At 44.2% G+C, this 18,882-nt stretch overlaps 1 protein-coding gene and 1 long non-coding RNA gene across 7 annotated transcripts in view; one reads left to right on the top strand and one right to left on the bottom strand.

The window, feature by feature from the left end:
* Window positions 1–18,882, top strand: part of coro2ba (coronin, actin binding protein, 2Ba) — a 49,681-nt gene that overhangs the window by 12,400 nt on the left and 18,399 nt on the right. The window contains exon 2 of one of the 6 annotated variants that reach the window (XM_068327049.1): window positions 10,599–10,676. The exons of 3 other annotated variants lie outside the window; for them this stretch is intronic. The gene's annotated coding sequence lies outside the window, so the exon portion shown is untranslated. Of the gene's footprint in view, window positions 1–10,598; window positions 10,677–18,529; window positions 18,677–18,882 lie in introns of those variants that run through there. 2 more of the 6 variants (XM_068326962.1, XM_068327135.1) reach the window with 2 other exon arrangements.
* Window positions 7,370–18,353, bottom strand: LOC137603862 (uncharacterized). Its single transcript, XR_011037346.1, has 2 exons — window positions 18,222–18,353; window positions 7,370–7,617 (listed from the first exon to the last, which is right to left on the bottom strand). It is a non-coding gene; the product is annotated as an uncharacterized lncRNA (long non-coding RNA).

Raw genomic sequence — 18,882 nt, 5'->3', positions numbered from 1 at the left:
TGCAACGTCTGACAGTCGCTCACTTCCAGTTTCATTTATGGTCTCGTCTTCTAGGTGGCTTCCTAGGTTATCTAACTCTTGATCACTAGGATTTTCAACTTGTTCCACCAAAAGGAATTCAGGGTCTGAATCTGTGGATTCGGGGTCTGCCTCATCTTCGTGCTGGTGAGGAGAAAGATTTGTTTGGTGGTCCTGCCTTGGAGATGGAATGGGCTCAACGCAAAGTCGGAGGTTAGACCTATGAACTCTTTTCAAGGGACCTCCATTCACAGGGACTACTGAGTATGTTGTTCCCTGTACCTCAATAACTTCATAAACTTTTGAGGACCATGCATCTTGAATCTTATTTCTGCCTAGAGGACGATGTCGAAGGTACACATACTGTCCTATCTCAACAGGTGGACAGTGAACTTTTGCATTTTGACGGACCATTCTTTCTGCAGCTTTTCTTTCAGCTACTGCTCGTGCTCTCTCATGTGCATTCTGCAACCGCTCTCTGTGAGCAGCGAGCCAGTCTGCAGTTTCATCTTTGTCTTCTTGTTGCCCCAACAGAGCATCCACTGGGAGATGGGGTCGTACCCCAAACAACATGTGGTAGGGTGAGTAACCAGTTGAGGAGTGTGGGGTAGCATTATAGGCGTATACCAATTCAGCTAGATGTTCAGGCCAGCGGCGCTTTTTCTCAGGAGGAAGTGTTTTCAAGAGGTCATGCAAGGTTCGGTTGAACCTCTCACACTGGGGGTTTCCTTGTGGATGATGAGGTGTAGTACGTGTCTTTTTCACCCCGTACAATCTGCAGAGTTCAGCAATAACAGCACTCTCAAAATTTCGGCCCTGATCTGAATGCAAGCGCTCGGGGACCCCATATTTCATGAACCACTCCCTTAAGATAACTTTAGCAGTGGTGTCAGCTCTCTGATTTCGTGTCGGGAACGCCTGACTGAACTTGGTAAAAACATCGGTGAGTACCAGAACATTTTCACATCCATCACTTGCACGTTCAAGTGTAGTGTAGTCTACAGCTACAACTTCAAGAGGACGGGTCGCTAAAAATGGAGTCTGGGGTGCACGGATCTTGGGTTGTGGCAGTTTAGTTAGGACACACCTCTGACAATTTTTAACCCATTGTTCAACCTCTTCATGCATACCTCCCCAAAAACATCTCTGCTTTAGAAGTCCAAGTGTGCGTTCTATCCCTTGGTGGCCCATCTGATTATGCACACTGGTGAGCACCTTTTCTCTGAGACAAGCAGGTAACAACAGCTGAAAACATTTTCCAAGGCTCACATCCTCAATTTCTCTATACAAGAGTCCATCTTTTTCTGTCAACCTGGGCCATTGTTTCAATAGGGATCGCACTGGAGCAGGTAGAACTTGTCTTTCCTGAAAAGAGGGTTTCTGTTTCTTATCCCAGAACACTTTCAAAACCCTAAGTGTTGGGTCTGAGGCTTGCAATGTCTGGAGTTCAGTTTTGGTATAACCAGGGAGCGTGGGGGTGTTACTATGCAACAGACCATTCTCTCCATCATTGGGTTCTGAGACTTTTAATTGTCTCACCTGGTGGTGTTCCACCCCTGCGGTCCCCAACTCTAGCCCTACAGCCGTGCCTGTTCTAAGACTGTCACAAATTGCAACACAACCATCAAATTCTGCATCCTCCGACTCAGGATCAGACTCATTCAACGCTGGCTGTCTAGAGAGAGCATCGGCCGCTGAGTTACAACGACCAGGCCGGTACTTGACTTCAAAATCGAACACAGCCAACTGTGCAACCCAGCGCTGTTGGATAGCACCTAGCTTAGCAGTAGAAAGGTGGCATAGCGGGTTGTTATCAGTTAGGACTGTGAACTTGGATCCCAGCAGATAACTCCTGAACTTCTCAGTTACAGCCCATTTTAACGCAAGAAGTTCCAATTTCATACTGCTGTAGTTTCTGTCATTCTTTTCCGCGCCTCTCAGTCTGCGACTAGCATAAGCTATGACTTTTTTCTTTCCACTCTGAACCTGACACAACACTGCACCTAAGCCAAGGTTACTAGCATCCGTCTCTAGGACAAACGGTAAGTTGAAGTCTGCATAACCAAGCATGGGAGCCTTGGTTAATTCTTCCTTAAGTAGTTCAAAAGCATGGGCACAGGTAGGTGTCCACGCTGCCTCAAACAATTTGCTGACCTTAGCTGGGCACCTCTCTTTACCACATGCATTTACAACCTCATGGAGAGGTCCTGCCACCTGTGAAAACCCTTTAATGAACCTTCTGTAATAACTGCAGAACCCCAAAAAGGATCTGAGTTCTTTTACATTATTCGGAAGGGGCCAAGCCTTCACTGCACTGATCTTATCTGGGTCAGTACCCACACCCTGAGCTGAAACCTGATGACCCAAAAACTTGACCTCAGACTGAAGAAAGTGACATTTTTCCACTTTTACTTTTAAACCTGTCTCCTTTAACCTCTTAAGGACTATTTCCAGTCTCTTCAGGTGTTCTTCAAAAGTGTGTGAAAACACTAGCAGGTCATCCAAATAAACCAGGACCATTTGGAAAACAAGATCACTCATGGTTGCCTGCATTAATCGTTGAAAGGTTGCAGGCGCATTGCATAACCCAAACGGCATTCGCAGATATTCATAAAGGCCAAACGGAGTTATGAAAGCTGTTTTGTGTCTATCTCTTTCATGGACAGCAACTTGATGGTAACCACTCGCAAGATCAATGCTGGAGAAAAACTCTGCACCGCTCAGGGCATCCAAACTTTCATCAATACGGGGCAATGGAAACGCGTCACGCCGGGTTTTTAGGTTCAGCTTCCTGTAGTCTACACATAGCCTTAGACTACTATCAGGCTTCCTGACCAAGACTATGGGAGATGCATATGAACTGGAACTCTGTTGAATAACTCCCTTGCGCAACAGTTCTGAGATGTGATCCCTCACCTCCTGATACTGGTTTGGTGGGATACGTCTGTAAGGCTGGGAAATTGGGGTTTCATCCCTTACAGGGATCTCATGTGTGACTCGATCTGTATAGCCTAAGTCCTCATCGTGGACTGCAAAAACATCTGCATATTTCAGCAACAAGGCTTTTAACTTTACTCGTTGTTCTGGTGTACCACCTATGTGCAGCCGATCAAAAAGTGTCTGTACTTCTGTGTCTGATTTTTCAACATCTCTCTGACTGACAGTTACTTCTTCATGAGTAGCTGATATGCGCTGAAACTGAACTTCACACAGATAATTTCCAATGCTGTGGCATGGGGTCATAATACCCAATCTGACTTTCGGTGGGAGCCAAACATCAACTGGTGACACGTTAACTACTTGCACTGGGAAAATGTGGCTGCTAGCAGACACAACAGTGGGTACTACAATAACTCCACCAGGCAGTGGGGTAGTGCTTGACTCAAATATCAGAGTGGAAGCGTCACCAAAGTCTCTTTTAGGGTTTCTCACATTCACCGTGACTACTGATAGCGCAGGCAAGTGACACTTGTCCTTTTGTGCTATACGAGCCATGACTGTCTTTCCACCTACTTCCGCCTCCTGTACACGTTGAAAGACTCCTCGCCAGTCCGAGTCTAGTTCACCTCCAAGCGCTTCATCAAACTCAGTCAGTATCAACTGCTTGCACCGTTTAGCTATGTTCATTCCAATTATTCCTGGCGGGCAAGAGTCAAGACCCTTTGTGTCGGTTGTATTATCATCTCTGATTATCAAAAACCCACATTCAGGAATAGAGATCCCCATGACTTGTATATCCAGCTCAACATAGCCAAGATACGGTAAGGGTAGTTTGTTAGCTGCAGTGATTTTTAGCCATTTTGATGTATGATGCATGTCCTTATCATCTCCATGTAGGTGGTTTCTGAAAAAACGCTCTGTCAAAGTACTTACATTACTTCCTGTATCCAGGAGACACTTCAGGGGGATGCCGCCTATCTGAATGTCTACAACCGGACATTTTCCTACTGCATTCTGCAAAAACCTTTCTTTAGTCAAAGTCTGCGGTGAGCCTTCCGATCTGCCTCGCATTGCGCGGCTCATTGCAACCGAGGATCCTCGTTTCCCTGCACTGTAGGCCTTGGACTAGTTTGGGCCCTGCGTGTAGTGCACTGCCTGGCCATATGGCCTACTCCTTCACACCTTAGGCATATAGGCTGGCCATCTTCCATGTATCTGGGAGTTACCTTCGGCTTATTAGGTAAGCTTGTCGCACTAGGCCTGGTTTTCTGACTGGTGAGCTCACGTACGGCACTGGTCAGCTCTCCAATCGCCTTGCCTTGTTCAGCCATCATTTTAACAACTTCCTGGAAAGCCAAGGTTAAATCACTTCCAGAGTCATGAGCAGACACACTGTTCACTGGATGTCCATCAAGTCTATCTCCCACCATGTTTCTACTCCTCGCCACACTGCTACCTCTGGGTCGATCCTCCATGGTCCACATAATAGCCTCCTCTCTAACCTCAACCAGGCTGGATTGTGGTTTTTCTCTTGTGAGCCTCCTGAGTTCACGACGAAGGGTGGAGTCACGCAAACCTTCAATGAACTGGTCGCGCACCGCAAGCTGTGGGTCACAAACAACGTCAGGAGAAGTGAGTAACGCGGTATTGAACAGCTGAGAGAGGGCATGCGAATAGTCTCTCAGGTCTTCTCCCTCTGACTGTCTGCGCGCGTAGAATGCATGTAGCAACTGTGGTGTGGTGCGTTTCTCTCTAAACGCCTCCCGTAGGTATGAAAACAGATCACTGGGTTTCTTATCCTGTCTATATGTGCGTAACTTAATTTCATCTAAGGCAGATCCTCTTAAATGTGACAGGATAAAGTCTACTTGGTCAGCTTCCCTTAGACCCCTCAGACTTATTGCCCTTTCTATCTCGTCAATAAACTCATCAACAGACTGAGCATCTTTTCCTGAGTCACCATTAAAAGGTACAATCTGCCTTTCTCTTGGTACATATACAACAGACCTTGGTTGTGCATCACCCAAAGAGGCAATCCTGGACATCACAGCATCATGTTTTTTACTCAGCTCAGTTAATTGTGACTGTAGACTTGACAGGTGATCTCCACTCGCTGCAGATGATGCAGCCGACTCTCCCCCGACTTGGACTGGCATGGACACCCCTGGGGTTTCTTCCCCTTCCGACATCATGTAATGTCTCTTTTTGAACCTCACAGTCTCTGGGAATTCTTGTTTCTCTGGTCCCCTAGCCCCGTGCCGCTGACGTCTCGTCCTCACGTAGCAGTGGTACTCTCACCAGGCTGGGCAGAACTCCTCTTCACCACTACTGTTGTCTTGTTACTAGGTGCTAGCACTACCAAAATCTTATCAAACCACAAAAAATAATCTATAGGCCAAATCAACCTGGAAATCCCACTTCTGACACCAAAAAGAGGAGCGGTTATGTGACCAGGCTATGTGTGGCCAGCCGGACAACACCGAGACACACACACAGTCTGAGGGCTCCCCAAATGTGGGTTCTATTTCCCGACTGTTCTCCCCCCCAACTCAGGTAGAGGACAGCATTAAATTTGGTCGAATTGGCAGTTTATTAAAACATAAACAATAAAATTTCCATTTACCTCCCCGAAACGATTTGGAGGATAATAAAGGAAAAATAAAAGATAACAAATAAAACTTTGATTAAAACTAAAACTTAACCTTCACAAGACAACACCAGACAAGACAAGACAACAGTAGTGGCAATTTCTATAAAATAAAATACACACTACTGAGCATCATTCTAAAATTACATGTGCAATACAACATCACAGAAACATCTTAGATACACAATACATTGTAGTTATTACACATACCTTAATATCCTAAACAGGGTTTCACTTCTAGAAATGACGACGAACACTTGAAAAGCACGTCAAGCGGTGTGCTCTCCCCTCTGCATAAACGGACTCAGTCAGCAACATCACCAAAATAATTCTTTCATATAATGCCCAAACTGAAATAACAACCTTAAGATTACTTACGCCAAGAAATTAATCTTATCCTCCACAACGTGGTCAATTTGGCGTCTTTTTCAAACTCGGCGATAACCACCTGTCTCCGCTCCGCATCTGTCTCATCCACAAAGTGAGTGTGCGACTGTAGCGCGCCAATCACGTCCCACGTGACCCGACGTCAGATGCGTGACTTTCGCGCCACTAACATCCCACGTGAACAGACGTCAGATGCGTAACTTTCGCGCCACTAACATCCCACGTGAACAGACGTCAGCCCAGGTAAACGTCCCGTGGACGCAACTAAAAGTGCGACTCCTACTGGCCAACCAACAACGTAACACCAGGCAGCATGAAGAAATGTGTAACCGCTTTATTATAAATGCATTGTCTATTTGACCTGGCTACATATGTTTTTTGTGTTTTGACTTCTCAACATTGTAACAATAAAAAAAACAACAATTAAGATATTCAAAATTCAATGCAAAAAATTGCAATACAATAGCAGAGGGACATAAAAGAGAACAACAGCAACAAAACACAGAACTATACATTGACGTCATCACATCAAAATAATAAGTGTAAACTGTTTCTGTGTGCTTGTGTATGTGAACAGTTTGTGTCTCCCTCACCATCAGCAAAACACAGCTCCTCCTTAAACTGATTTGTGCGTCATGGTTGTATGTATATAATGTCACATTTCTTTCTGTGGTGCCATAACTATAAAAATGCAATAATGTGGTTCTTACTTAAATGCACCCTTGTTGCAAATGACTAGTCTATTACACAGTGAGGAGCCCGGACAAGATGATAAAGAAATGACCTGATGTAATAGATACTGAGGTGGTTCCTGGGTACTCTCATTGCTCTGATCAACTGCACCAGCTCTAACCAGCTGTACCTTCAGCTGATTAGAGCTGGTCTGGTCCAAACCAAGTTATCAAGAAATTAGACCTTCTGTGTCACCACTAGGTCAAAATGTCCACCTCCACACAACAGAAATAAATTCTAGGGGAAGGGAGATGGTGAAATTTACATTTCACATTCACAAGAAGATCAATCCTTATATTATACTTAATTAAATGTCTGATGCCACTCTTGTGTGTGAAGGGTATTGTCAACTGTGTATATTCATAAACATAAGGAGATTAATGATTTGCTTTAAAAAATAATCACAAAAATATCTTTAGTCCATCAAATTCCTATTTTGTGTCTTGAAGAAGTTTCGATTTGTCTTACATATGGTCCTCTTTTGTGAATAATTTCACCACATATATGAACATCTGTGGCCTATGCTATGTGCTGATGGCTTGACTTATCTTTTAAAAATTTTGATTGCTAAGTCGTAATAAAAGTGTGTTTGCTTTGTGTAAAGGTGTTTGATGTCAAAATGAGCCATATATAATTTGCATTGAATTGAAGTGAACGATCAACAACTATGACAGCTTTATTTTTCTAATCTTTTATTGTTCTGTCCTTCCTAGTGACATCACATAGAGGATAGATGATCTGTATTCTAGCTGCACAAATTCCTGTTGCCAAGGTTCAGAAGGTCCACGTCTGGAATGAAGAAGTCCTTGGCCAGGCCAGGCTTGGTTCGGTATTTGGCTCGGGAATGATCTCTGTCCAGACTTGCTTTTATCGCGCTCTGCATCCATTTAATCCTGTGAGGAGAGATGGAGTAAGAGAAAGGAACAGTGAGAGAATAGAAGAAGAGAGAGGAGAGAATAAACTGTGGTAGTGGAGGTAGAGACTCTGAGATATCTTGACTTTGTTCTGTGACACAGTTAAACAGGATCTCCTGGTGTAATGAATTTGTGTATAGTTTAAAATTCCGATTCGTATTTAATTCAATTTATTGAACAAGCAGCTTAATCAATGGATATATTTGATTTTTGAATTTACAAAATTACTCTGAATTTGAACCAATCTGAACAGTGGTTCCAGCGGAGAAGAGAAACTGCTTGATGGCCAGTCTTATTGGCCTTTCCAGATTTTAACCTTCGGTTAGCTCATTTCTGCTCTTGCTGTGTGCAGTATTCAATCAGTTTGGGTCTTGTTTGCTGTATTTATATGGTTGAAGCACACACATCCCTAAATTCATTCATGCTCATAATTTGAATGCCCCAGCAAACCCAGACAGTGTGTCAGGGAGCACTCACATGACAATGAAACCGAAACAGCTAAATAGAATTCAACCAACTTTTAAAAAAAACTTTACACCAGTACTTTTTATACAATTGCCAAACCAATTGACAATCCTATTGTCAAACATCCATTGAAGTCTTACTGGCTGTATTCAGGTACACTGTCTTCAGATAAGTCATTAATCCACCCTGTAAAGGATGGTTAACAATGCTGACTGTTTTCAAGATTCCATGTCACACTTCATGGATAAATATCTTAGAAGACATTCAGCGTAAGATTAATGATTAAAATGGGAAGCGTTCAGGTTTCACTTCAGTCCTCGTTACAACTATATAGACAGTTTTCAACAACAAAGCAGTGTAGTATGTCTCATAAGAGATATTTGACATTACTAATGCTATATTGGATGGCATTGGTGAGTTGACTTTTGGAGTTTCCAATAATGTTGTCACATCACCTTAAAAGACCCCTCCCCTCCATATCAAATGGACCTCATGGTGGTTTTACTTTAAAAATAAACCCCCAACAAAACCAGGGAGTGTAAGAGTGGGACTGTGAACTGAGTCTGTCCTAATGTTGTGATAACATCATTTTTTGCCAACATCTAGACACGTGTGAGATGTGCCTGCTTCCTTCACTGGTGACTGATTGGTGGATGAGAGGATTGGAGCCAATCCTAAATCCTCTTCTCAAACCATTTCCTCATTTTTTGAGTGTTCCTTAGTTACAATACATCATTAATCATTGGCAAAATCGATCATCTAGGAAGTGGGATGCCATCTGTCACATCAACGGTAGATAAGAGACATTGTGTTCAAATCAACTCCAACAGTCAGGTCACTCAGTCTCACAGCAGTTTGCAGCGGATTTCTTTTCTGCTGGAAACCGGATTAGATGCCTGATTTGCTCCAGGGTTCCTGTAAAACATGAAAGCTTTATAGGTCTCCATCCCCTCAAGAAAAACCAAGTGCTGGGGCTGAGTGAGAGAAATGGAATTGGTCGGTGGATATTGGTCGATAGGAGGGTGGGCTGATGAGGATTCTCCCGTCACTGGAGCAGATCAGTTTTTCTGAGACCAAACTTCTTGGTATTTAAAAAACAAAACAAAGGAACCTCTCCAGCAATTCCTGAATCAAAGGGTATTTCATATGGTCACATTTAAATATGTCTTCCATAAAAAAGACAATGCTGAAGTTATTTTACTGATAATCAACTGAACAAAGCCTGTTGATAGTTTTACTTAAACTTAAGATAAAAGTGGTTCATGATATCCAGGAGGTCCTTGGATCACATCCCATATATAAAACTACATTATTAACACACACGTCAGGCTGAGCTGCTGCTTTCATTTCATTCCCATGTGATGCTTTTGTTACTAGGTTCAGACCCAGATGCTCTGTTAAATGTCCAACGATCCAACCTCCTGCCATCACATCACATTGAAGTTCCAAAACACATAAATGTCAAAATCAATCTGAAATCAAAGCTCCCCTACTATGTAGTCATTCAACAGAGTTCTATCCCTTGACCTTACATCAGAGATGGGTTTTATTAATCTGATGAAAGCGTTCCTTCATCTCCTGCTGCTTTGTTTTGGGCTCGCTGCCACTGGCCTTTTCAATTTGATTCATCGCCAGAAAGATCTCCTGTCAGAGCTGATGAGATTTGTGTCCAACGGTGTAACTTTCTTTAGCACTGCTTCTGCAAAGGTTTGTGAACTTTCTCATTTGGAACAATATCAGTTAAATTTATGGAATATCATCTGGAATGAAAACACTGTTTGCATCTTGCGGCGATGTAACATCCAATCACTACATTTTGTTTCTGGATTGGTATTTAACTTTATTTTTTTTTTAAAAAGCAAAGTCTTTCTGTGTTGATAATTTTTAGCTACAGACTGGAGTCTCCAGGACTCTAAAGACATTTGTTGTCATTGGAGTTAGGATAAAGAGAATGTTACTGCGAGTTAGATGCTAAATGTACTGATATTTGTCAGTAGGTTGTTTGCGTTGGCTCAGTGTGAGGTTTTGCTGCACGGCAAACAGCCCAACAGAGGGGGAGTTAATCTCTTTGGTGAGAACCTCCTCTGCTTCTCCTTTCCGTCTGCCTTTTTTCTTTGTTTCTACAAATATTTCATCATTCATTGTTGACCCACCCTAGTCTTCTGTTTCACCTTGAATGCTTTATTCACTATGCTCATTATTTCTACCTCCCTTTATCTTTGCTTCCTGCTTTTCCCCCTCCTGTTTCTCAGTCTTCTAGACAATTCCTCCACCTTGAGTACACAATCCATTCAGGATGTGAGACGAGTCATATTTCAGAAAGTATATGACCCCTGAAGGATGAGGAGAAACAAGCATCAGGGAGACGATTAATTAATTAAAACCTGTGTTGATAGGTGACCTTCGTGTCTCGGATTTATTTCCATGTGCAAATGCATTATATGTATGAGGGAGATGAATGAACTGCTGTCAGTAAACTCCTCTCACCCCACCAGCTGATGGATGGATTTCCGGGACGTCCACTCCTGGGTTTCTGGATTTCCTCATCTTGAGTGCGCTTAGCAACATTAACAGTGAGTGGGGCTTCCATTAGCTTCCTGTCTTTATGACCTAGCATCCTGAACATTCAAAGATACTCTGTAAGCTGTTTAAATCATCAATATTATATGAATGCTTGATTCACTGTTGTTCCTATGATATTAACGAATTTCAAGATTGTGTTACTGCACGGCGCGTCTAAAGTCAAAGGTGTGGGTTTTTTTTAGTCATCATACACTCACTTTGTAAGTGATGACAATCCAACATGAATGTATGATTATCTAACACAACAAAACATATCAAACAGGTGTTGAGATTACCCTAGATATATGGAAGATATAAACTACTGATGACCTTAAGTCCCTTTAGGTCATTGCTCCACTTCAATTTTAATCTTTGATTTTGATTCTCTGCAAAATGACGAAAGGAAGAGGAAAATCGGAGGATACTCAAGACCAGATGGTCTCTTCTATGGAAGAGTTAAAGAGCGTGTTAAAGAGCAACTTTGATAAGTTAAGGAGTGACTTTGATAAGTTAAGGAGTGACTTTGATAAAAAGTTGGAAGAAAACCTTAAACTGGTGCAAGACGCCATGGAAGAAATGAAGGACAAAATGAAGAAAATGCAGAAAGACATGAATGAAAAAGACCGAAGAATTGTTGTCTTGGAACAGGGACAACAAAAAATGGATTATTTGGAACAAAGCATTCGTATAAATGATGTGATCATCACTGGCATCAAAATCAAGCCGAGGAATCACACAAATGCTGTGTCCAGTGGAGATAAGACTCAGCACAGCGCTGATATTGAATCTCTGGAGCAACAAGTGAGTTCTTAATTGAGGGATCTGGATATAGATCTGGGCCAGATTGTGACATGTTACCCATTACCATCTGGAGGTAGGAGACCACCTGCAGTGCTGATACAATTCCAGAATCGTAAACACCAAATTGGTCTTCTGAAACATGGCTTCAAACAGAAAGGAAAAAATTTCTACATTAATGAGTATCTCACTAAAAACAATGCTAATATTGCTAAAAAAGCTTGACAACTAAAGAAGAATGGACTGATCGATAACACCTGGATGAACAACTGCAGGATCTTCATCAAAACAAGGGGCTTTATCCGGTCCAGATGAAAACAATGGTGATCAGGAGTGCGGAGGAGTTGGTGAAATACGAGAAATAAAGACAGAGAAGAATTGTTACTACACCAAAGATCAGTACAACAGTCACTTCAATAGTGGGAGCTCTACAATAATTTTGGACACGTCACGTATTACATGGAACAGTTGAAAAAACATCAGAAACATCAGAAACATGGATTAATGAACAAAAAAACAAACAAAACAAAAACATGGATTTCTGATATCATGGGATAACAATACATTTTGAGACCTTAAAGAGCAAGGAAAAATGAAAAATCAAGGACTGTGACATCGCCCGGTATGGCGCAACCGGGGCCCCACTCTGGTGTCGGACCCGGGGTTGGGGCTCGTATGCGAGCGCCTGGTGGCCGCGCCTCTGCTGACGGGACCCAGTCGGACTCAGCCCGAAAGGACGATGTGGGCCCAACCTCCAGTGGACTCACCACCCGCCAAGGAAACCGCAGGGGACGGGTGCAGTGTGGATTGGGTGGCAGTCGTCAGCATGGGGCTGGACGACCAAATCCCCAGACAAAGAGTCTAGCTCTAGGGACATTAAATGTCACCTCGCTGGGGGGAAAGGAGCCAGAGCTTGTGAGGGAGGTTGAGAGGTACTGACTAGATATAGTCGGGCTCACCTCCACCCACAGCATGGGCTCTGGAACCCAAACCCTTGAGTGGGGCTGGACTCTCCACTTTTCTGGTGTTGTCCGAGGTGAGAGGTGGCGGGCTGGTGTGGGCTTGCTTGTGGCTCCATAGCTAGCTGTCATATGTTGGAGTTCACCCCGGTGAACGAGAGGGTCACGTCCTTGTACCTTTGGTATGGGGACAGGTGTCTCACTGTCGTTTCGGCCAAGTGCGGAATACCCGGCCTTCTTGGAGTCCCTGGGAAGAGTAGTGAATAGTGCTCCGACTGGGGACTCCATTGTTCTCCTTGGGGACTTCAACGCTCACGTGGACAATGACAGTGAGACCTGGAAAGGGGTGATTGGGTTATCAGCCTCCCCGCTCTGAACATGAGTGGTGCTGTGTTTTTGGACTTCTGTGCTAGTCACAGTTTGTCCATAACAAACACCTTGTTCAACGACAGGGATGTCCATGAGTGCACAAGGAACCAGGACACCCTAGGCAGGAGGTCGATGATCGACTTTGTAGTCGTATCATCAGACCTCCGACCGCGTGTGTTGGACACTCGGGTGAAGAGAGGGGCAGAGCCGTCAATCGATCACCACCTGGTGGTGAGTTGGATCCACTGGCAGAGCAGGAGGCCGGAAAGACTCGGCAGGCCCAAACGTGTTTTGAGAGTCTGCTGGGAACGTTTGGCAGAAATCTCTATCAGTGAGGTCTTCAACTCCCACCTCCAGGAAAGCTTCTCCCAGATTCCGCGGGAGGCTGGGGACATTGAGTCAGAGTGGACCATGTTCGCCGCCTTCATTGACGAAGCGGCTGCTCAGAGCTGTGGTCGCAAGGTCTCTGGTGCCTGTCGCGGCGGTAACCCCCAAACCCGGTGGTGGACACTGGAAGGAAGGGGTGGCGTCAAACTCAAGAAGGAGTCCTATCAAATCTTGTTGAATTGTAGGACTCTGGAGACAGCTGACAGGTACAGGCAGGCCAGCTGTACTGCGGCTCGAGTAGTCGCGGAGGCAAAACTCAATTCTGGGAGGAGTTTGGAGAGACCATGGAGGAAGACTATCGGTCAGCCTTGAAGAAATTCTGGCAAACCATTCGGCGCCTCAGGAGGGGAAGGCGGTGCACAGCCAACACTGTTTACAGTAGAGGCAGAGAGCTGCTGACCTCGACTGAGGATATTGTCGGGCGATGGAAAGAATACATCGAGGATCTCTTCAATCCCGCTGCCATGTCTTACACAGAGAAGCATAGGCTAAGGTCTCGTCCATCACCCAAGCTGAAGTCACCGAGGTGGTTGCCAAACTCCTTGGTGGCATAGCACCGGGGGTGGATGAGATTCGCCCTAAGTACCTCAAGTCTCAGAATGTGCAGGGACTGTCATGGTTGACACATCTCTGCAACATTGCATGGCAGTTGAGGACAGTACCTCTGGATCGGCAGACCGGAGCAGTGGTCCCTCTTTTCAAAAAGGGGGAGCTGAGGGTGTTTTCCAACTATAGGGGGATCACACTCCTCAGCCTCCCGGGGAAAGTCTATTCCAGGGTACTGGAGAGGAGGATTGGACCTATAGTCGAACCGCGGATTCAGGAGGAACAATGCGATTTTCAGCCCGGTCGCGGAACATTGCACCACCTCTATACTCTCTATCGAGTGCTCGAGGGTTCATGAGAGTTTGCCCAACCAGTCCACATGTGTTTTGTGGATCTGGAGAAGGCATTCAATCGTGTCCCTCATGGTATCTTGTGGGGAGTGCTTCGGAGTATGGGTCTGGGGCCCTTTGCTGAGGGCTGTCGGGTCCCTGTATGACCGAAGCCAGAGCTTGGTTTGCATTGCCGGCAGTAAGTCAGACCTGTTCCAGGTGCATGTTGGACTCCGGCAGGGCTGCCCTCTATCATCGGTTTTGTTCATAATCTTTATGGACAGAATTTCTGGGCGCAGCCAGGATCCGGAGGGAGTCCGGTTTGGGGACCAAAGGATTTCATCTCTGCTTTTTGCAGACAATGTTGTCCTGTTGGCCTCATCAAATCTGGACCTTCAGAGTGCACTGGAACAGTTTGCAGCCAACTGTGACGTGAGTGGGATGAGGATCAGCACCTCTAAATCCGAGGCCATGGTTCTCGACTGGAAAAGGATAGTGTGCCCTCTTCAGGTCGGTGGAGAGTCTTTGCCCCAAGTGGAGGAGTTTAAGTATCTTGGGGTCTTGTTCACGAGTGAGGGAAGGATGGAACGTGAGATTGACAGACAGATCAGTGTAGCTTCTGCAGTGATGCAGTCGCTGTACAGGTCTGTTGGGGGGAAGAAGGAGCTGAGTCGCAAGACGAAGCTCCCGATTTACCGGTCAGTCTACGTTCCTACTCTCACCTATGGTCATGAGCTTTGGGTCATGACCGAAAGGACAAGATCCTGAATACAAGCGGCTGAAATGACTTTCCTCCGTAGAGTAGCTGGGCGCACCCTTAGAGATAGGGTGAGGAGCTCAGTCATCAGGGAGGAGCTTGGAGTAGAGCCGCTGCTCCTCCGTCTCGAGCGGAGCCAGCTGAGGTGGCTTGGGCATCTATTCCTGAAAGCTCCTGGACACCTCCCTGGGGAGGTTTTCCAGGCATGTCTTACTGGGAGGAGACCTCGAGGAAGACCAAGAACACACTAGAGGAGGGACTATGTCTCTCGGCTGGCCTGGGAACACCTCAGGCTCCCCCTAGAGGAGCTGGAGGAGGTGTCTGGGGAGAGGGAAGTATGGGCATCCCTGCTGAGACTGTTGGCAAGAGTCTAGAGCATAACCATGTTTACATTCCTCCTAGGAACACAAGGTTTGTTACTGTAACATCATAGGTAGTCAAAACAATAAGTTGACCTTGCCAGTGTTCTCCACAAGAATATAATGATCATATTCACCTCTTTCAGCAGACAGTGTTTATACAAAACTTAACCAGTTTATTGCATACTCTTTAACAGTTTCACATGCTATTATATTGTCAAAAGATATCAACATGCTCTTTAAGGTCCATCCATCCATCCATCATCAACAGCTTATCCGGGGCCGAGTAGCGTGGGCAGGAATTCCCAAAGTGTGGTGCGCGAGCTGTCGCTAGGGGGTGCGCGAGTGTAATGGCAGCTGAACACCTTGAAATACATAAATAATTAAATAAATAATTTAAACACTTTTTAATGGAGGATTAACAGTTTAAATATTTAAATTCATTCACGGAAATCATTTGTAATTTTCAATTAATGTGATGTGGCGTGTTTGTGTTCCTTTTACAGTAACTTGTCTGAGAAACTCCAGAAATAATTCAGTAGATGTTAATGATTCTGATATTGGAGTGAGCTCCTACGAGTTCTATCTTCAAGTGATTGAAATGAAGGCAGCCTCAAATAAAACATTACCTTTCCAACATTCCTGAACGGTCCATGTGGAAAATCCAGCAAAAAAACTCTCTTGGACAGAATCCCTTCATACTGTGTGTGTGTGTGTGTGTGTGTGTGTGTGTGTGTGTGTGTGTGTGTGTGTGTGTGTGTGTGTGTGTGTGTGTGTGTGTGTGTGTGTGTGTGTGTGTGTGTGTGTGTGTGTGTGTGTGTGTGTCTGGGTTTGTTCCCTGTTGGAACAGATAATTATTGGTTTCAGCCTCCAAATATGTTACCAGCCTATATCCTACTTGTCTACATCCGTCCAGTGAGGCGTGGATTCTCCTTTATGTACTGTAATGTTTCTATGCCTGCTTCACATTAATGCTGACTGTGACTCTACAAAGAGGAAGACATGACATTGTGTTCAGGCTACCTGGACACCTCCATCACGGCGTCTATGACTTGTAATCTATCATTCAGCATGCTCTGAATGCCACCATCGGCTCTTCTGTTTGTAAAGGATTGATGCGTTTATTTCATTTATACAGTAATGAAGCAATTTCAGAGTCACAACCTGTAAAAATCATTCGTCAAAAACAGACTGTTATCACTATAGACTGTGATTGCTCCTTATTCTATAAAAGTGTTCACCAGTTATTTAAAATCCTGGCACAATGGTTGTAGGTGAAAAAATACTTAATAATTGATCGTGTTTGAAAAAATCTTTTGTTGACAGGATTGGATTCAGCATTGACACCAGCCAATGATGCTGGCCATTAACCAATTACTATTAAATACACTTTGATCGAACAATTTTCATTTTCACTAAGAATATTCTCTGCACCTCCAAGCTAAGCTGCACTTCCTGCATAAGCAGGAAATGGAGACACTTCTGCTGAGAGAAAATTTGGCCTCAGAAAGAATTTGGCCTGAGGAGCCAACAGGATATCTCTGGTTTTGTGGAGATTGATTCCTCACTGAGATGGGAAGCCATCATAAATGACTTTACAGTGTCGTTGCCAACGGAGAGGAGGTGGAGACGGAACTTGACGTGGCAGTTTGACAGGACTTCACTGTGACTAAGTGGCAGGACATGTAGGAGCCCTATGGAGTCCCTTTCATGTCTTTTGAATGTGAGCTCAGATGGCTCTACTTCCTTGTTTGGCACCAGCATTGAGAAAATTTTAACTGGAATAATTTAACCCTTTGATTTTATTTGTCGCTGCTTGAATGGTCTTTTGTGATTCACAATAAAGTTTAATTTTGCATTGACTGTCTGGTCTTAGAGGAGAGCAGACATCTGTCCTCAAGTGTGACAACAAAGAGTAAAGCCATGGCAGCTTGACCATGAGTTTAATATTTTGATGATTGGATTTAACTGGGAAACAAAATTCTGCTGCTTTCAGAATATCTGGAAGAGAATTTAACCCTCAAAGGGGAAAGAGGAAGATTGAATTCACATAACAGAAGCAGTACCCTGAAGCGAAATGTAAAATATAAATACGCGGCTCCCTAGAGTGGTACGGCCCACAGGAAAGAAAACTACAGTAGGTGTACGCAGACAACACGTGGTCAGACACATGGGCAGGAACAAAGACAACACACACAAACACACACACACACACGCACACATACACACGCACACACACACACACACACACACAACAGAGACAAAGGCAGACCTCGATCACAGTAAACCTGCGGGGCTCTACTTGCATTTCAACCCCACAAACAATCATCAGGGGACGGCGTTTTCACGATTCCACCTGTCTCACTATATCCAGCTGACCAGGGGAGCTTCCAGACCGAGTTTCCCTTACCTCCAGCTCCACTTGGTTTTTAAATCAGCATTTTAATATTATGCAAAAGAGGGTTTTAGTTTTTGTCAGTCTACTAATAATATTTTGTTTATGAAAAATAAATTAATTGTTTTTGGGGGGAGGGGAAGAAGCTTCATGAATGATTTTATTTACCACCATCTAAGTATAGCCGTGTGTTTGATTGTTGGATTATATTATGAAACATTATAAAATACGATGTTACGCAGGCCAGGAAAGAACCTACTAAATTTTGATGTGATTGTGAGTAAAGAGGTGGATATCTTTATTTTTTTCCCCCATATTCAGTAAATTTTATGGCAGTCTTTCTACACTCCAGTCATAATAAGAACAAGCAGTAAAGCTCAAGTTTACCCTCGCCAATAAAAATAGCAATAACAAAAACAACATTAATAATTTCAATGCTACCTTCGGGGTAAGTTAAGAAAAGAGAAAAACAATCTTAAATACCTTTAGGATAGTTAAAAGGAATGCATAATAATTTATATGCACTATGCAAATATTTAAAAAGCAACTTCCAAAAATGCATGCAGCAGATTTTGATGGTGCTGCAGTTGAAAACAATGTCTACTCTTTCTCCCTGCAATGCACTTGTCTTTAAATAAACTAAGATCGCTTTCATACCTGTGGAGCGAAGGATTAGGGTAGATGTAGAGATCAGATAGAAGATTAAAGGAGGAGGGGAGAAGGCAGTGAAGAACTGCTGGTGGTGGTGGGAATCAGCCAGACTGCCCTTGTTATTCCAAACATGCAGTGTGTGGGAGAAGAAAAGGGATGAATGGTGACTACTCTACTGCTGGCAGTGTCTGGGCTGGGGCGTGAGAGGCTGTGGCCTGACTGAGTGGTGGGATGGGAGAGAAAAGGGTAAGACGAGGAAGAGGGAGTGCTCGCCCTACAGCTATCAGCACAGGAGAAGTTTATAGGGGAGGGGGGTGAACATGAGAGAGAAAGAGGAGGCAGAACAGACACTGGCCATCGGCTTGGGTTGGAGAGGAAAGAAGGAAATATCGTGGCGGCTGAATGTTTGTAGTGTGAGAAGGCTGCAGCAGCGCTGACTGTAGTGGCAGGACACTGGTAAGGTAAGGGGGCATGTTTAATAAAGAGATTAGAGTGTTAACAGCAGTCACAGGCCCTTTTTGGAAAAGAAATGATGGGGAAAATATGCAAGGAGTCTGCAAAGTTGGAGTCCTTGTTATCTAAGTCTAGAGGGAATCACACTCTAACATCTTGTGATCCGCTGATGGATAAAACATTATTTCTTCTCTGGGTTGTTTTGTTTGTGCGT

This window comes from Antennarius striatus, chromosome 1 (assembly GCF_040054535.1).
Source record: "Antennarius striatus isolate MH-2024 chromosome 1, ASM4005453v1, whole genome shotgun sequence".
In the NCBI taxonomy this organism is placed as follows: domain Eukaryota; kingdom Metazoa; phylum Chordata; class Actinopteri; order Lophiiformes; family Antennariidae; genus Antennarius; species Antennarius striatus.
The sequence above is the reverse complement of the archived record's forward strand: the minus strand, read 5'-3'. Positions and strand labels throughout refer to the sequence as shown.